At 40.3% G+C, this 16261-nt stretch overlaps 1 pseudogene; it reads right to left on the bottom strand.

Annotated features, from left to right (window-relative positions):
• Positions 1-428: 428 nt before the first annotated feature.
• LOC138145284 (kiSS-1 receptor-like) lies at positions 429-1335 on the bottom strand (annotated as a pseudogene).
• Positions 1336-16261: the final 14926 nt, after the last annotated feature.

The following is a 16261-nucleotide window of genomic DNA, read 5'->3' as shown; positions in this document are numbered from 1 at the left end:
TACAATTATTATCTCATTTGACCCTCATGAAAATCCAGGGAGGTAGATGTATTATCCCCATTTTACAGATGAGTCAAACAGAGAGTAAGTGACCGGCCCAGGGTCACACAGCTGGTAAGTGTCTCTGCTGATGTAGGTTTCAAGTCTCAGCTAAAATCCATCTTTTTCCTGATTCTCTTTAATGTTAGTGCCTTCCCTCTATTCATTATTTCTAATGTATCCTGTATATATCATATATATAGGCAAATAAATCTTGTCTCCCCTACTGGACTGGGAGGTCTTTGAGATCAAGAAGCTTGGTTATCTGTCCTATGACCTCTGGCAGATAGTTTAGTAGTTGAGAGGCTCAAGGATCATGTAGTGAGTGAGTGATTGGTTCCAGGATGGGGCTGCCCTTCTCCAAAGCAATGCCAGTGGACCACTGGGCTTCACTGGACCACTGGGACTGGGGCCTCTCCCTCTGACTGGGACTGGCAGAATGGAACTGGGGGCCCAGAAGACACAGTTCTGTGTGGAGGTTGGCGCTGCCCACACACCCAGCCAAAGGACAGACCTTCCTTCTGGAAGGCCTTGCTTTCAGGAAGGCTTAAAGCATAGGGTTGAGGGAGGAGTTCCTGTAGGACACGTAGTATGCCCAGATCTTCACCTTGTAGGCAGCAAAGTTCACTGGAAGCCAGGGATAAAGGTCTGGAGGAAGATGGAAAGCTGGATGGGGCCCCAGCACTGCTGCAGCCACTGGGTGGGACCTTAGCCCACATGGCCTCCCAGAGTTCTGCTAGCAGCTGTACCTGGTACCTGGCTCGGCATGGGGGCCATCCCATCTGGTACAATATGGTGGCATAGCAGACACAGAGTTAGCAGAACCAGCAAGTAGACAGCCAGAAAGTTGTCTAATATGAAGGTTCACTTCTGGGTCAAAGGCGGGAACATTTCTACGTAGTGTCTGTGGCCCTCAGGGAGGCAGCTGGACTTGGCCACGTGAATGGGCACCAGGAAGGACCCAACCCAGAAGCTCAGGCTCACAGTAAAGGCTAGCTGGAGGGTGTGGTAGAGTGAGGAGCTCAGGGGGAACATGGTCCACACTCATGGCTGTCAGGGTGACACAGCTGGCCTTTCAGACACCTGCTGAATGTAGCTGATGAACTTACACACTAACTCTCCAAGGACCCTGCTAGGAATGGGACAGAGCATATCCATGAAGGGCATGCTGTGTACCAGGAAGGTGATGTCTGTGGCTGCCAAGCTGGTGATAGCCCTGAGCCGCTTGTGTTTAGGGATCCACCAACTCCACGACCTGGAGAGCATTGAAGAAGGGCACACCAGCCAGGCATTCATGAGCCCTGGAGCTATTGGCACAGTCACTCCTGGCCCCAGTGCCTTGGCAGGAGGATGTGGTTAGTGGCAGAAAGGAGACACTGACCTCCAGCCCAGGCGATGGCCCCCTCCAGGGTGGTGCACAGTCCTGGCCTGGCCTGATGCTCTCCTCTATGTGATTGTCACAAGAGTGAGAATGGAAGTAGAGGGGAGGGGTGAGGAGGAACGAGAGGGCAAACCTGGGCTGGGGCAGGATGTGCAGAGCAGGGTGGCACTGCAGCTCCTCTTCACTCCCTTCCTTATTCTCTTTGTGCCATGAAGGGGACCCAGGTCGATTGCTCTGGGGACCTTGGACTCCTGCCAGCCAGAGGCACCAGAATGGCACAGCACACCTCTCTGACTCTGTCAACTATACTTTTAAAAATAATACAAGTATTTATAACGTGTGTTTATCTATCTATCTATCTATCTATCTATCTATCTATCTATCTATCTATATCTTGTAATAGGCCTTACATAGGCATGTGTATATGTGTGTTTCTATTTGTGGTTACATGGTTAGTGGGTGTTTGATAGGTAAGATTTCAACAACAGATCCAAGACTAACACTTTTCCCATTGATGGTAACCTTGGTAGAAATTTCAAAGGGTGGAGAAGGAAAGGGGAAGGGGAAAAACATATGTGTATGTATATACACATATAAACACATACATACACATACACACAGATACACACACATACTCACACATGTGTATGTGTATATAAAGTTGTTTGCATATTGTCTCCCTTTTTAGACTAGGAGCTCCTTGACAACAGGCCCTGCCTTTTGACTTTCTCTGTGTCCCTAGTGCTTAGCACAGTAGACTCTTAAGAAGTTCCAACTGACAAACTGACTAAGGTGATTTGTGTTTTGAGTGGTCCCATTTGATCTCCTAGTTCTCAAATCTCTCACTCAGGCTATGTGTTAACCATTACAAACCTATGTTTTCCCCCAGTTCAGTGTAAGACCACTGAAAGAAAAGATTTTTGTTTTTCTCTTGAAACCCCAACACCTAGTTCAGCTCCTTACATACAGTAGACATTTAATAAATGCTCATTAAATTGAATTTTAATGAGAAAGGCCTAGTTATCTTAATTAGAAGATAAATAAATGGGGGCAGAGCCAAGATGGCAGCATAGAAGCAGGAAAACTTCCTGCACTCCCCCTCATAACCACCTCAAATACCTATAAAAAATGACTCTAGACAAACTTTAGGGCTACAGAATCCACAAAGTGACAGAAAGAAACAAACCTCCCACTGAAGGCAGCCAAGCAGGCCAGCAGGAAGGGTTCATCACAGCCTTCTGGGAGCAGAGCCCAGCCCTGCATGAGCCAGGGGTTTTATCCTCAGGGCGGCCCAACCAGCTGTGGCTAGAGGGTCTTTGGGAGAGTGGATCACCAGCAGCTGTGACAGTTTCCAGAATTGTCAACCCATAAATACCAAAGACAAAGTGAGAGGTCAGTATAGAATTTGGGAACAGGGAGTCTGGAAGTGTGATCAGGCCTCTGCCCCCAGAGGGAGAAGCAGCTGAGGTGTGGCTGCTTCTGCAGGGCTGCTTCAGAGCTCCTGGCCTGCAGATTGTAGGGGCACTAAGCAACCATTCTAAGGGGGTAATTGCTCTTGCTTTAACCTGCTTGGATCTAGATCGCTGTCTAGGATGGAGGTCCTGGGGTGTGTGACCAGTGAGTCAGAGCATGTGGAGGCTTTTGAGAGGAAACCCAACTAAAAGCTCCAGCAGCTGGGAAAATCCCAGCTATTTGGACAAAGCTCTCCTCTCTGGAAGCAGAGTTCTACTGTGTCAAAAAGCTAAAAAGTCAAGTAATTGAGTGGCAACATGAGCAAGCAAAGGAAGCAAAGCAAGCACAGCAATCTGACTTTGGATTCCTTTTTTGGGGACAAAAAGGATCAAAGCATGGAACAGCAAGAAGACAATGAAGTCAGAACTCCTGCTCCAAAAACTTCCAAGAAAAATATGAACTAGTTACAGGCTATATAGGAGCTCAAGAAGGATTTTGAAAATCAAATAAGAGAAGTGGAGGAAAAACTGGGAAGAGAAATGAGAATGGTGCAAAAAAATCATGAAAAGAGAGTTAACAACCTGACTGAAGAAAATAACACCTTAAAAAACAGACTAACTCAAATGGCAAAAGAGGCTTAAAAAGCCAATAAGGAGAAGAATGCCTTAAAAAGCCTAATTTGCCTGATGGAAAAAGAATCTCAAAAGCTCACTGAAGAGAATCATTCCTTCAGAATTAGATTGGAGCAAATGGAAGCTAGTGACTTTATGAGAAATCAAGATACTATTAAACAGATCCAAACAAATTAAAAAAATAGAAGGCAATGTGAAATATCTCATTGGGAAAACCACTGACCTGGGAAATAGATCCAGGAGAGATAATTTTAAAATTATTGGACCACCTGAAAGCCAAAAAAAGATCAAAAAAAGAACCTACAAATCATGCTTCAAGAAATTCTCAAGGAAAATTGCCCTGATGTTTTAGAACCAGAAGGCAAAATAGAGGTTGAAAGAATCCACCAATCAATCCACCAATCACCTCTTGGAAAAGGTCCCAAAAATAAAACTCCTAGGAATATTATAGCCAGGTTCCAAAATTTCCAGATCAAGGAGAAAGTATTACAAGCAGCCAGGAAGAAACAATTTGAATATTGTGGAAATACAATCAGGGTAATATAGGACCTGGCAACTTCAACATTGAGGGATCAATGGTCTTGGAATATGATATTCCAGAGGGCAAAGGAGCCAGGATTAAAACCAAGAGTCACCTACCCAGCAAAACTGAGTATCATGTTTTAGGGGAAAATATGGTTATTCAATGAAATAGAGGACTTTCAAGCATTCTTGATGAAAAAACCAGAGTTGAATAGAAAATTTGACATTCAGATACAAGAAGCAAGAGAAGCATGAGAAGGTAAGCAGGGAAAAGAAATCATAAGGAACTTATCAAAGTTGAACTATTTACATTCTTACATGGAAAAACAATAACTATAACTTATGAAACTTTTCTCAGTATGAGAATAGTTGAAGGAAATATAAATATATATATACATACATATTTATGTCTATATAAGGAGGGTACATGGGTGTATGAATATATATACATACATACATATATATATATATATATATGAGGGTATGTTTATATGTGTACAAGTATGCATAGACAGAGGGCACAGGATCAGTTAAATAGGAAGGGATGATACTTCAAAGGTGGAATTGAGAGGTGAGAGAGCAATATAATGAGAGGAGATGGGGAGAGGCAGAATGGGGTAAATTATCTCATATAGAAGAGGTAAGGGAAAACTGTTACAATAGAGGGGAAGAATAGGAAGGCAAAAGGGAATGGGTCAACCTTATTCTCATTGAATCTGCCTCAGGGAGGGAATGAAATACACACTAAATAGGGTATCTCACCCAACAGGAGAGTAGGGGGGAAGGGGATGAGAGGGGGGATGATGGAGGGGAGGGCAGGTTGGGGGGGAGGGAAGTTAGAAGCACCCACTTTTGAAAAGGGACGGGATCAAAGTAGAGAATAGAACAAGTGGGAGGTGGGATAGGAGGGAGGGAAATATAGTCAGTCTTTCACAATATATCCACTATGGAAATGTTTTGCATAGCTACACGTGTACAACCTATATTGAATTGCTTATCTTCCTAGTAAGGGTGGGTGATGAGGGAGGAAGGGAAAGGATCTGGAATTCAAAATTTTAAAACCAAATGACATATATATATATGAATTATTTTTTACATGCAACTGGGGAATATAATATATATAGGCACTGGGGTATAGGGATCCATCTTGCCCTACTGGAAAGTCAGAGGAGGGATGGTGGAGCATATAGGAGAGAGTAGATTGGGGGAGAGTGTATACAGTGGGATCACTGTTTTGGGGTGGTGGGTAGGGGAAAGACGGAGAGAAAATTTGTAACTCAAAATCTTGTGGAAATGAATGATGTAAACTAAAAAATAAACATAAGATTTAATTAAAAAAAAGAAGTGAGTTTATACATTTTTCATCTATGCATGGCAACTTAACAAAAATGTACCATGTATTGTGGAATAAAAATCTCACTAATGTTTAAATTCTTAGAAAAAAGAAGATAAATAAATTCTTGGGGAGGATTGATGATCTATTGGAATCAATTTATCAGACAGGATTCTTTCTTGCACCAAGGTCTTGAGAGAATGGGAAATATTTGTTTGGTGGGGAGGGGAGTATGGAGGCAGAGAACTGTCTGGAAATCCTGAGACAATGGGGCAGGACACTATCAGGGGGGACACCACAGTGGGATGTGCTGAGTAGGTTGTGAAGAAATGCAGGAAGACAAGGGCTATTAGGAAAGGAGGGGAAGAGTATCAGAGGTTAAAAGGGGATGGAGATGTCTAGGTCCTAAATTTTATTTTTCAATTTTGGCTATGGTTGATCCTATACATTATTACTCAGAGAATGATTTGTTATGCTTCCCAGTTTTCTTTTCCTCTTCACATTAAAAAAAAAGTTTTATTGCTGTCTTTTGTGTTTTAAATCATAGTCAATTTCCCCCTAAATCTTCTTCCTTATAATAAAGGGCAATATTTAAACAAAGCCATGGTCTCTGATAGGATATACTGCTCTGTACCCCCTTTATCCCCACCTTTCTCATGGGAGAACTTTCTTGAACAGTAGATTTTAATTTTCATTTTGAAACTGATCACAGTGAGGTACAGAGGGTTTAGATAGTTCATCTCCATTTGCATGGCACATTTTTATGGAGATAAAATCATTATTTACAGTCTTCTAGCATCATTTCCTTGGGTTTCATTCTCCTCATCTGTAAATGAACAAGTTGGACTTGATTTTAGTGGCTCCTTTCAGCTTAAATATGATAAATGTTTTTGTGTTTCTAGCTGCTAGCTAGTGAAGAGAAGAATAGCAAGGATTCTTAACAAAAATTTTGCCATCACTTGCATTTCAAGATTGAATCCAATAGGACGCAGTAAAAAAAGTATTGATCTGGAAACCAGTATTCCATGAAGTAGAAGATGTGTAAAACTACTCACTCTCACCCCTTCTTTCACTCTGTAGTGACTATAATTTTTTTAATTTATTTTTTAAACAATCAGGGTTAAGTAACTTGCTCAAGGTTACACGGCTCATTATTTCTGGGTGTGGTGCTAAGTATCTGAGCCCGGATTTGATCCCCAGGTCATCCTGACACTGGAGCCGGTGCTCTCACTTGCTGAGCCACCTGGCTGCCCCTGTGACTATAACTTAATATTACTTTCCATATAGGAGTGTATGGCGCATTCAAGGAGGACCAGCACCTCTGGTGTAAGGGCTTGCTGAGTCCTTTTCAGGGTTGCTCATTCACGTTTGGTGTCCGCCTGGCACTCAAGAAGTTATAGCATGTGTAGTGGCCACATTCTGTAAACCATTTAGATGGAGGAGCTTAACTAAGTTGCAGGTAACCATGGGTCATAAATCCATTGGAGAATTAGTAGGGTATTTACTCCACATGTGAAGACATTCCCAGGTACAATGGGTGGATGAGAATAATTTGTTCCAATGGCCATTGCATCCTGTACTATCATTTGTCCTTCTGACTTTTGTCTTGCCACTGGAATTTGAGGACTCTGGAAGAGAGAGTGAAGTTGATGACATGAAACTCTGCCTCACTTAAATCCAATTCGTGGGCAAGTCAAGACATCACCTGTGATATCATTGGTCTTCTTTGAAAGCAAAGGACAAATAACTACTTATTTCTTGATTATAAGACTATAAGATCTAGATCTGGAAAAGACCTCTGAACACATTTAGACCAAGTCCTTCATCTTAGAGATTAAGAAGTACAAGCCCACATAGCTTCACTTGTCTTTGCTGTCTAAATGAAAGTGAAGTTCAGTTTATAGAACAGGACTCAATTTATAGTCAGAAGACTTGTTTGAATATTCGCTCTGGAACTTACTACTATGTCCCTTTGGGTGAATGACTTAGCAGCTCTGTCTTTACTGACTGTCCAGGAAACCAGTTCTGGTACGGAGTTCTGGTCTCCGTAACTGAATATGGACACAATGGAGCAGATGGTATCCGCAAAAACAAAGGAAGAAGAAGGGATCTCAGCTGAGTAACAATAAAAAAGCAACTGACAAAGAAATCAGTTATTTGGTCAGTGAGGATGAAGGCTGGGAAGGGACTGTGGTTAGTCTATAGCAATATAAAGATGGATAGGGTGAATGGAGACTTGTGTCATAAGTCTTAGAATAATAGTACTAGGGGTGGCTAGGTGGTGCAGCAAATAGATCACGAGCCCTGGAGTCAGGAGTACCTGAGTTCAAATTCAGCCTCAGACACATAACACTTACTAGCCGTATGACCTTAGGCAAGTCACTTAACCCCAATTGCCTTGCCTTTCCCCCTCCAAAAAAAAAAAGGCAAAAAAAAGAATAATAGCACTAGGGAAGAAGGTAGAGTGGAAAGAATTCATTTGGCATCAGAGTGCATAAGTTTAAATCTCAATTCTGCTTCTTATTATCTTTGAAACCTAGCATAAGTCATTTCAACTTGCTTACCTTCAATTCTTTCATTTATTAAATGAGTGTTTGAACTAAATGACTTCTAATTTTCCTTTTAGATCAAAGTCCTATGGTCCCCTCTAATGCAAAGTCCTGGGATTTTCAACTGCAAAATCGGGAAAGTAACATGTGTGTCTGACCTTTTGTTGTTCATGGTCAGTTGTTATCATGTCTGACCCATAGACCATACCATGCCAGGTCCTTCTGTCCTCCACTATCTTTCAAGGTCTGTCCAAGCTAATATTTGCTGTTTTCATGACACTCTCTATCTCATTCTCTGCCATCCCCTTTTCCTTTTGTCTTCAATCCTTCCCATCATCACAGTCTTTTCCAATGAGTCATGTTTTCTCATTATGTGGCCAAAGTATTTAAGCTTGTGCTTCAGTATTTAAATGACAATAATTAGAGTAGCAATCTCTGTGCCACTTTATTGGGGGAAGCAGGACCCAAAACCAAGCCTTCTAACTACCCAATAATATTTAAAGACTGCAATTTTATTCAATCAATCAATAAATACTTGTCAAGAACCTTCTACTTATCAGGCACTGTGCTAAGCACTGGAGATATGAAAAGAGGCAAAAAATGGTCCCTGCCTTCAAAAAGCTTACAATCTAATGGAGGAGTCAAGATGCAGACAAATATGTACAAACTAGCTATGTGCAGGGAAAGCACCAGAATTAAGAGGGGTCAGGGAAGGTTTCCATTAAAAGATTTTAGTTGGGTCTTAAAGAAAGTCAAGGAAATCAGTAGGGGGAATTGAGAGAGGTAAAGCATTCTAGGCATGTGGGAAATGTTTTCTTGCTAATCCTGTTTAAAAGACAGATGCACATCGATTATTAATGTGATTACTGTCATCTGAATGGTAAGGTAGGTACTATGAAGAGAAGAAACATTTTTCTCCTGAAAATGATGGGGGAGGAAATCTGTCAACTGTTGAGAAAAATTTTGAAATAATTCAAAATTCTTCCAAGAAAAGGTAAGGAAAAAAAATGTGGCAGGAACTAAGAAATACTGACTAAAATGTGGAACAGAATACAAGTTCAAAAACTGAATACATCACTGTATGTCACGGGAAAAAGACCTTAAAGCCAACTTGTACCTGCTCACTGCTGAAAGGAATTAGCAATGGTTGAAAGAGAGACTTTTTGCAACAAGGTCAAGGGACAGAGATTGTGCTTCTGATCTGGTTTGACATATGCATTTCATTTCATTTCAAGCTTAGTTTGAGCTTTAAGGTCAAAGCACACAGTGGAATGGCAGATGTGTGACTTCTGTCAAGTTTGCCCTTATGCATCAATTGTTGTCTGGTATGTGTACCATTTTATACCAGCTGAAAAAATGCTGACCCACAGCACATGTTTTTGACTGTTAGGATCTATAGAATATCTATCAAAAAAGTTTTAGCTTGTGTAATTTGAATGTAAGATATTTTTGTCATATTAATATTTTTATTAAATTTTGAAAGAAAAAATATACAAGGGAGATTGGATTTTCCATAAATTGGGATTCTAATTTTAATTTAGAATTTCATAGTTTCATAGATCAAAAGATTATAATGTTAACTTATGAACTCATTATTTCCTTTTCTTTCCATGGTCTTTCTATTTTTGATAATATATGTTACAATAAAATGTTAAGGGAGAGGGACTGTTAGAAGGTTATATTTTTCAAATATTTAAATACTAAGACAGTAGCACCCGACCTAAGAGAGCTAAGTGGGAGAATAAAAGAATTGCTATTTTAAAATATTTTAACCCTTTGATGTTGGGTTGGAACTTTTCATTGTAAATTCCATTCCTGTCAGAACATAACCATCTGGGACACCCCATGTTTCTAGGGTCAAAAACACCATAAAATTTTCAGCTGGCAAGCATATTATTAGTTAGATGAAGAGGTCAGTGAGATACCCTATGAGGAAGATAAATCAACGACAGCTTACCCAGTCTTTCTTGGACAACCTGGCTGCCAGATTTCCTTTAATGGAATCTCTTTTTGGAGATAGACTTCTAGCTATGAGGATAGGCAGCCCTTGAACAAAATAATGAAGTCAGCAAAATTTGTCTTCTTGACCCCTGACCTTTCCTACTAGCCTCTAACATCATCCCCAGCTTCACCTATCTGCCCCCTTTACTCCCACGTAGTGGTTCCCCTACTCATTTACCTTTCAGGAGTCACTGTCCTCCCATAATCTCTCCCCACCCAGACAAATTGGTTACTGACACTAAAGTGTGATTTTAATTTCAGGCTGTGATAACTCTGTTCCCCAAGGTATTTATATTTTAACTTTATCTGTAATTATGCAACAAAAGGCTTTATTTCTTGTTAAAGAGACATCAGCTATTAGGCAGCATGTGGGAAGACATTTATCTCTCTCTCTCTCTGTGTGTGTGTGTGTGTTTGTGTGGTAGTGGTGGAGGGTAAGGGAAGACAAAATCTTTCTAGGATGTTATTAAAATAGTTCAGGTGAATGGTAATGACAGCTTGACCAACTAGGTGGCACAGTGAATAGAGTACCAAACTTAGAGTCAGGAAGACTTGGGTTTAAATCCAGCCTCAGATTAGCTGTGTGACTGCAGGCAAGTCACTTAGACCTGTTTGCCTCAGTTTCCTCATCTGTAAAATGAGCCAGAGAAGGAAATGGCAAATCACTCCAGTATCTTTGCCAAGAAAACTCCAAATGGGGTCATCAAAAGTCAGACATGACTGAAATGCCTGAACAACAACAAAAAGTGACAGCCTACATATTTAATAGATGGTGAATGTGGTAACAGAAAAGGGATAGATGTGAAAGTCCTTGTAGAGATGGAATTAAAGTACTGCAGTGAATAGAGCATTAGATATGGAGTCAGGAGGACCTGAGTTAAAACCCAGCCGCAGACAGTTACTAGCTGCATGACCGTGGGCGAGTCACTTAACTTTGTTTTTTTTTTTTTTCTCAGTTTCCTCACTTGTAAAATGGGGATAATAATAGCACTTGCCTCACAGGGCAAATGAGATCAAATGAGGTAAAAACATTTTTTTAAAAGTTCTTAGCACAGTGCCTGGCCCATAGTAATGCCTTAATAAATGCTTAATTCCTTCTTTTAACAACTATTGACTATAAAATGGAGAGAAGTCTGGTAATTCTAAAGTTTTGAATTTAGGAGACAGGGTAAACGGTAAAACCACAGACAGAAATTCCAAAGTTAAAAGGAGGAATTTTAAAGGGAAAGATAATGATCTTGGTTTTAGACAAGTATTGATTTTGAGCTTAAGGAAACTTAGAGACCATCTAGTTCAACCCTCATATTGAGTTTGAGGTGTGGGTGGACCATCTAGTCATTCATGCATTCATTTATTCAAATAAAATTTTATTGATAACTTTTGTTTTTTAAAAACGGACCCCAAATTTCCCATGTCCATCTCCCTACTGCCCCGCACTGAGCCATCCCATATAACAATATTTCTAAAGGCAAAAAATGAAACAGAAGTAGAGAAAGACAGCATCAAAACTGATTGATACATTGAAAAAGTATAAGAACATGCACAGTGTACCACTATGATAGACCTCTCACCTTTCAAAATGGCTTGCTTATATCTCTTCTTGCTTTGTAATTTTCTAACATGCACTTTTTAAAAAATATTCAACTTTTAATTTTTCAATCAGCGAAAATACTCCTTTCCCTCCCACCTTTGCATATACCCTCAATTGATAAAGAAAAACAAAACCCATGTTACAAACATGTATAGTCAAGTGAAACAAATTCTTCCATTGACCAGATCTGAAAAAAAATTCTTTTCTCACTTTGCACCCTGAGTCCACAATGTTTCTTTTAGGAGGTTCATGGCATGTCTCCTAAGTCCACTGGAAATCATCATTGGTTGTTGGGTTGATCTGAAGTCTTTCATGGGTTTTGTTATTGGGTAAATTATTCTCCTAATTCTATCCATATCATTCTTTATCAGTTCATACAAGACTTCCTATCTTCCTGTTTCTCTGAAACACCATCCCCTTCATCATTTCTTATAGCAAAATGATATTCTATTCCTACATATGCCATAACTGCTTTTAAAAAATTATTTGTTTTAACATTCATGTAAAAAATTGAGTTCCAAATTCTATCCCTCCCTCGAGCCCCATTTAGATGGCAAGCAATATGCCAACAATTATACATGTGAAATCGTGCAGAACGTATTTCCCTATTAGTCACGTTACCAAAAAAAGCAAGAAAAATAAAGAAAGTGGAAAAAATTGTGCTTCAATCTGCACTCAGTTCATCAATTCTCTCTCTTGAGGTATACTATAACTTGTTCATCAGAAATGGATATGATTTTATTAGAGAAAATGACATTACAGAGACTATATTATTTGCTTTGCCACTGCTGTTAGAGAGGAATATTTACTAAGGTAAGGGCAAATTGATACAGATACAAAACATTCACCTCCCAAATGTCTGTGACATAGCCTGCCCCAGGGAATGCTACCGGTGCATGCAAATCCCCTCCTGTCTTAGCTCTGATTTGTCACCCAAATTGGGTAGCTGGTGACAAAGCTGCTGTCCTTGGTGCAGGGGCCTGGGAAGGATCTGGTGGAGCCCTGGGATAGATCCAGGACTCCTTCTTCTCCTGTCTCAGTCTCTCCCTGGGCATTGGAGCGCTTCTGAGTGCACAATCCTGCTCCCACCCTGACCCCAGTGTCTCCAGACCTCCCGTCTAGCTCCCTGTGCTGATCTGGGCTAGACAAATGACTCATGGCGAATTTTTCTGGATTTTTCTATTGGGATTCTGTCTGGTGCATTTTCTAGATCTACTTAGAGTTGAATTCTGGCCTCAGATATATACCTTGTGTGCTTGGGCAAGTCACTTGACCTCTGTTTGCCTCAGTTTCTTCAACATGTACAATGAGAATAATAACAGCATCTGGAGATCACATAAGACAATATGTGTAAAAAGAGCTTAGCACCTTGCCTGGTACACAGTAGGCGCTATATAAGTGCTTATTCCCGTCCTGCCTTATGATTGTGAACATACTCTTCAACTCCAGCCTCAACATTTATTAATAAACAATTATGTGCACGAAGGGCACCCAGGTGCTCAATGGATAGTGTCAGACCTGGAGTCAGGAGGAGCTGAGTTGAAATCCATTAATATCTGTGTGACCCTGGGCAAGTCACTTAGCCCTGTTTGCCTCCGTTTCCTTATCTATAAAATGAGAAGGAAAAGGAAATGGCAAACTAGTATCATTGCCAAGAAAACCCCAAATGGGGTCATGAAGAGTCTGATGTGACTGAAACAAGTGAACAAGAACACTGTGTACAGTCCTTGGCTGGACGATGAAGAGAGAAAAATGTATTTGGCCCTCTTTAATCTGGTACCACATTCACGCTGGCAGGTGGATTCCCCAGAATCTGTCTGCTGCTCCTCCCTGTGAGAATGTAAGGGACGCTGAGGGATTGCAGGTGTCTTTCTAATGTTATATATAGTTCATGAATCCCTACAGATGTGCTTATTAGGTGATTTCAATTAGGCAGCCAGATTTAATTAGCTTTTAGAAAAGAGAATCTGCCAAGCTCATGTAGTAAGGACTATTGGTACAAAATATCCTTCCGCCCCACCAAAAAAAAGTCTGTGACATATTCTCCTACAAGAAGATGCACACTATAGGAAGAATGGACTCAAGTTTAGAGAGTAGATCAAAGCTGCAGGGAGTTATTTCTCCCCTTTTCGGGGCACTTAGGAAGTTTCCCTTAGGTTCGATGTAGTTTTTTTTCTGGGTTCCTTATATGAGTTTTGAAGCTCAGTCAGCACGTCTGGTTTGTCCTCGGATCACAAATACTTCTGCTAGTCACTGATGTTCGAGGGACATTGCTAGGATGCTGATGAAAAAGTCAATTGCTCTGGCCCTTTGAAGTTCACAAGGTGCTCTGGTTAAGGGATTCAGGAAGGTGCTATTGGAGGTAATAGGAAGCCATTGGAGGTTATTCTAATAGGAGAGAAAACACATATACATGTAAATATATATGGCATATAAAATGAATACATATATGTTTATATAATGCATATGAATGTATATGAATTTATATAATATATGAATGTATATTCATATAATATGAAATATATATGAAGTAGTCTTTATGCAATTTAGGAGAAGGGCACTATAAAGTTGGGGGGAAGGGAACAGGAAAGACCTTGTGTAGAAGGTGGTGCTTGAGCTATGTTTTAATGAAGAGAGGAAGGAAGGAAGGGAGGGAGGGAGGAAGGAAGGAAGGAAGGAAGGAAGGAAGGAAGGAAGGAAGGAAGGAAAGAAGGCATTCCAGGCATGTGGACCTCCAGTACAAAGGTCCAGAGATGGAAGATATATGGAAAAAAAAATAGTATGAGCACACTAGTAGGGTATTTATTGGGGAGATCTTAAAAGCCATTATAAATATCATAAAATTTATTTATTTAATTTATTTTTTGTTGAAGGGGTTTAAGTAGAAAATCAACATCATCAGTCTGATTTAAGATTTGTTGTTCAATCTTGTCTAACTCTTCATGACCCCATTGGGTGTTTTCTCAGCAAAGATACTGGAGTGGTTTGCTATTTCCTTTTCCAGCTCATTTTACTGATGAGGAAACTGAGGCAAACAGGGTTAAGTGACTTGCCCAAGGTCATATAGCTAGTGTCTGAGGTCAGACTTGAACTCATGATGTGTTTTCCTGATTTCCGGTCCTGTGCTCTATTCACTTTGCCACCTAGCTGACATATAACTCCTGATTTTTATGTAGAGCTTTAAGAATTGCAAACAACTTTACAAAAATTATCTCATTTGATCCTTACAACATCCTTATGACTTAAGTACTGTATGCATTATTTACATTTTATTGAGGAGGAAACTGAGTCTCATAGAATTTGAGACTTGCTCCATACTATCAATTACTGGATAGTAAGTAATAGAATTGCTGTGTGAAGAAGTAGTGAGGGGGTTAGTGAAGTGTGTTAAAAAGCACATTGGCTTGGAGGATTTGAATCCTATACTTTTTCTTGTTTATTGCCTGTGTGACCTTGTGTGAAAGTCACAACCTCTCTGGGTCTCAGTGTCCTCATTTGTAAAATGACTGGGTTGGACTCCCTGTTTACTTCCATGCTAAATTTCTAAATGATCCTCTGATCAGGTCTGTGGGTAAGAAAGATGAATTTGGCGGCAGTGTTAGATAGGAGGAATGGAAGCATTAAGCAGTGAGATGAGTTGTGAGGCTATTACAATAATCCAAGAAGATGATAATGAGGGTCTAGTGTGGGGGGAGACTGTGGAGACAGGAACAATAGCACCTGAAAAGCAATTGATTACAAGGGGATGGTAAAAGGAAAAAAAACAAAAGATAACCAAGGTTTTGAACTTGTAGGGGGTGATGTTTCATTTTGTTATCTCTAAAAGAAAAATAGAAGTCAGAAGGGGGACCATATCTGAGGGAAAAGATAATAAAATTTAGTTTTGGACATGTTGGATTGAATTACTCTTGGTATATTGAAGTTGATATTTTTTTGAGGGGGAAAGGCAGGGCAATTGGAGTGAAGTGACTTGCCCAAGGCCACACAGCTAGTAAGTGTTAAGTGTCTAAGGCTGGATTTGAACTCAGGTCCTCCCAACTCCAGGGCTGGTGCTCTATTCACTGAGCCACCTAGCTGTCCTTCAAGTTGATAGTCTTTGTAGACCTTTGAGATGTGGGTCTAAAGCTTGGGAGAAAGATCAGGGCTGTATATTTGGAAGTCATCTGTCTTGAGAGGATAGTTGAAGTCATGGGAATGAACAAAATTTCCAATAACTTAGAGAAGATGTTCTGAAAGAGAAAATATTCAGAAAACTAAAGATAATGGATCAGGAAGGAGGCAGAAGAGACAGAGAAGGAGCAATCAGGTAAGTAGGAAGAGAATGGCAGGGGAAGGGTTACTTTCTTGGAAATCAAGGATAGGGAGTGTATGCAAGAGAGAATATCAAAGGTAACAACTATAGGAAAGTCAAGGAGGATGAAGACAGAAAAAGGGTCTTTAGATTTGTTTATAAATATTGATGACTTTTGAGGGAGTAGTTTCAGGGGAATGGGGAAAGCCAAATGTCAAGGGGTTGAGATGGTAAGGAAATAAATTCATTAGTTGTAGATTATTTTCCCCCCACAAAATCTGATTGAAAAACAGAAAGAGATCGGTTGGTATTTCTGTGGAACAGAAGAATGAAGGGAAGGTTTTTTAAAGCATTGTAGAAATAGCATGATGGAAAGGCAGATAGAAAAAAAGCAACAGAAAGGGAAAGATTGAAGAAGCAAGAGAGAGGGAGACAGAGAGAGACACACACGGAGGAGAGACAGAGAGAGA

Source organism: Petaurus breviceps, unplaced genomic scaffold (assembly GCF_028583685.1).
Source record: "Petaurus breviceps papuanus isolate PSGF00001 unplaced genomic scaffold, PetGlider_PUasm1.0 90731, whole genome shotgun sequence".
In the NCBI taxonomy this organism is placed as follows: Eukaryota; Metazoa; Chordata; class Mammalia; order Diprotodontia; family Petauridae; genus Petaurus; species Petaurus breviceps.
Note: the sequence above shows the minus strand (reverse complement) of the source record. Positions and strands in the feature narration are given on the sequence as shown.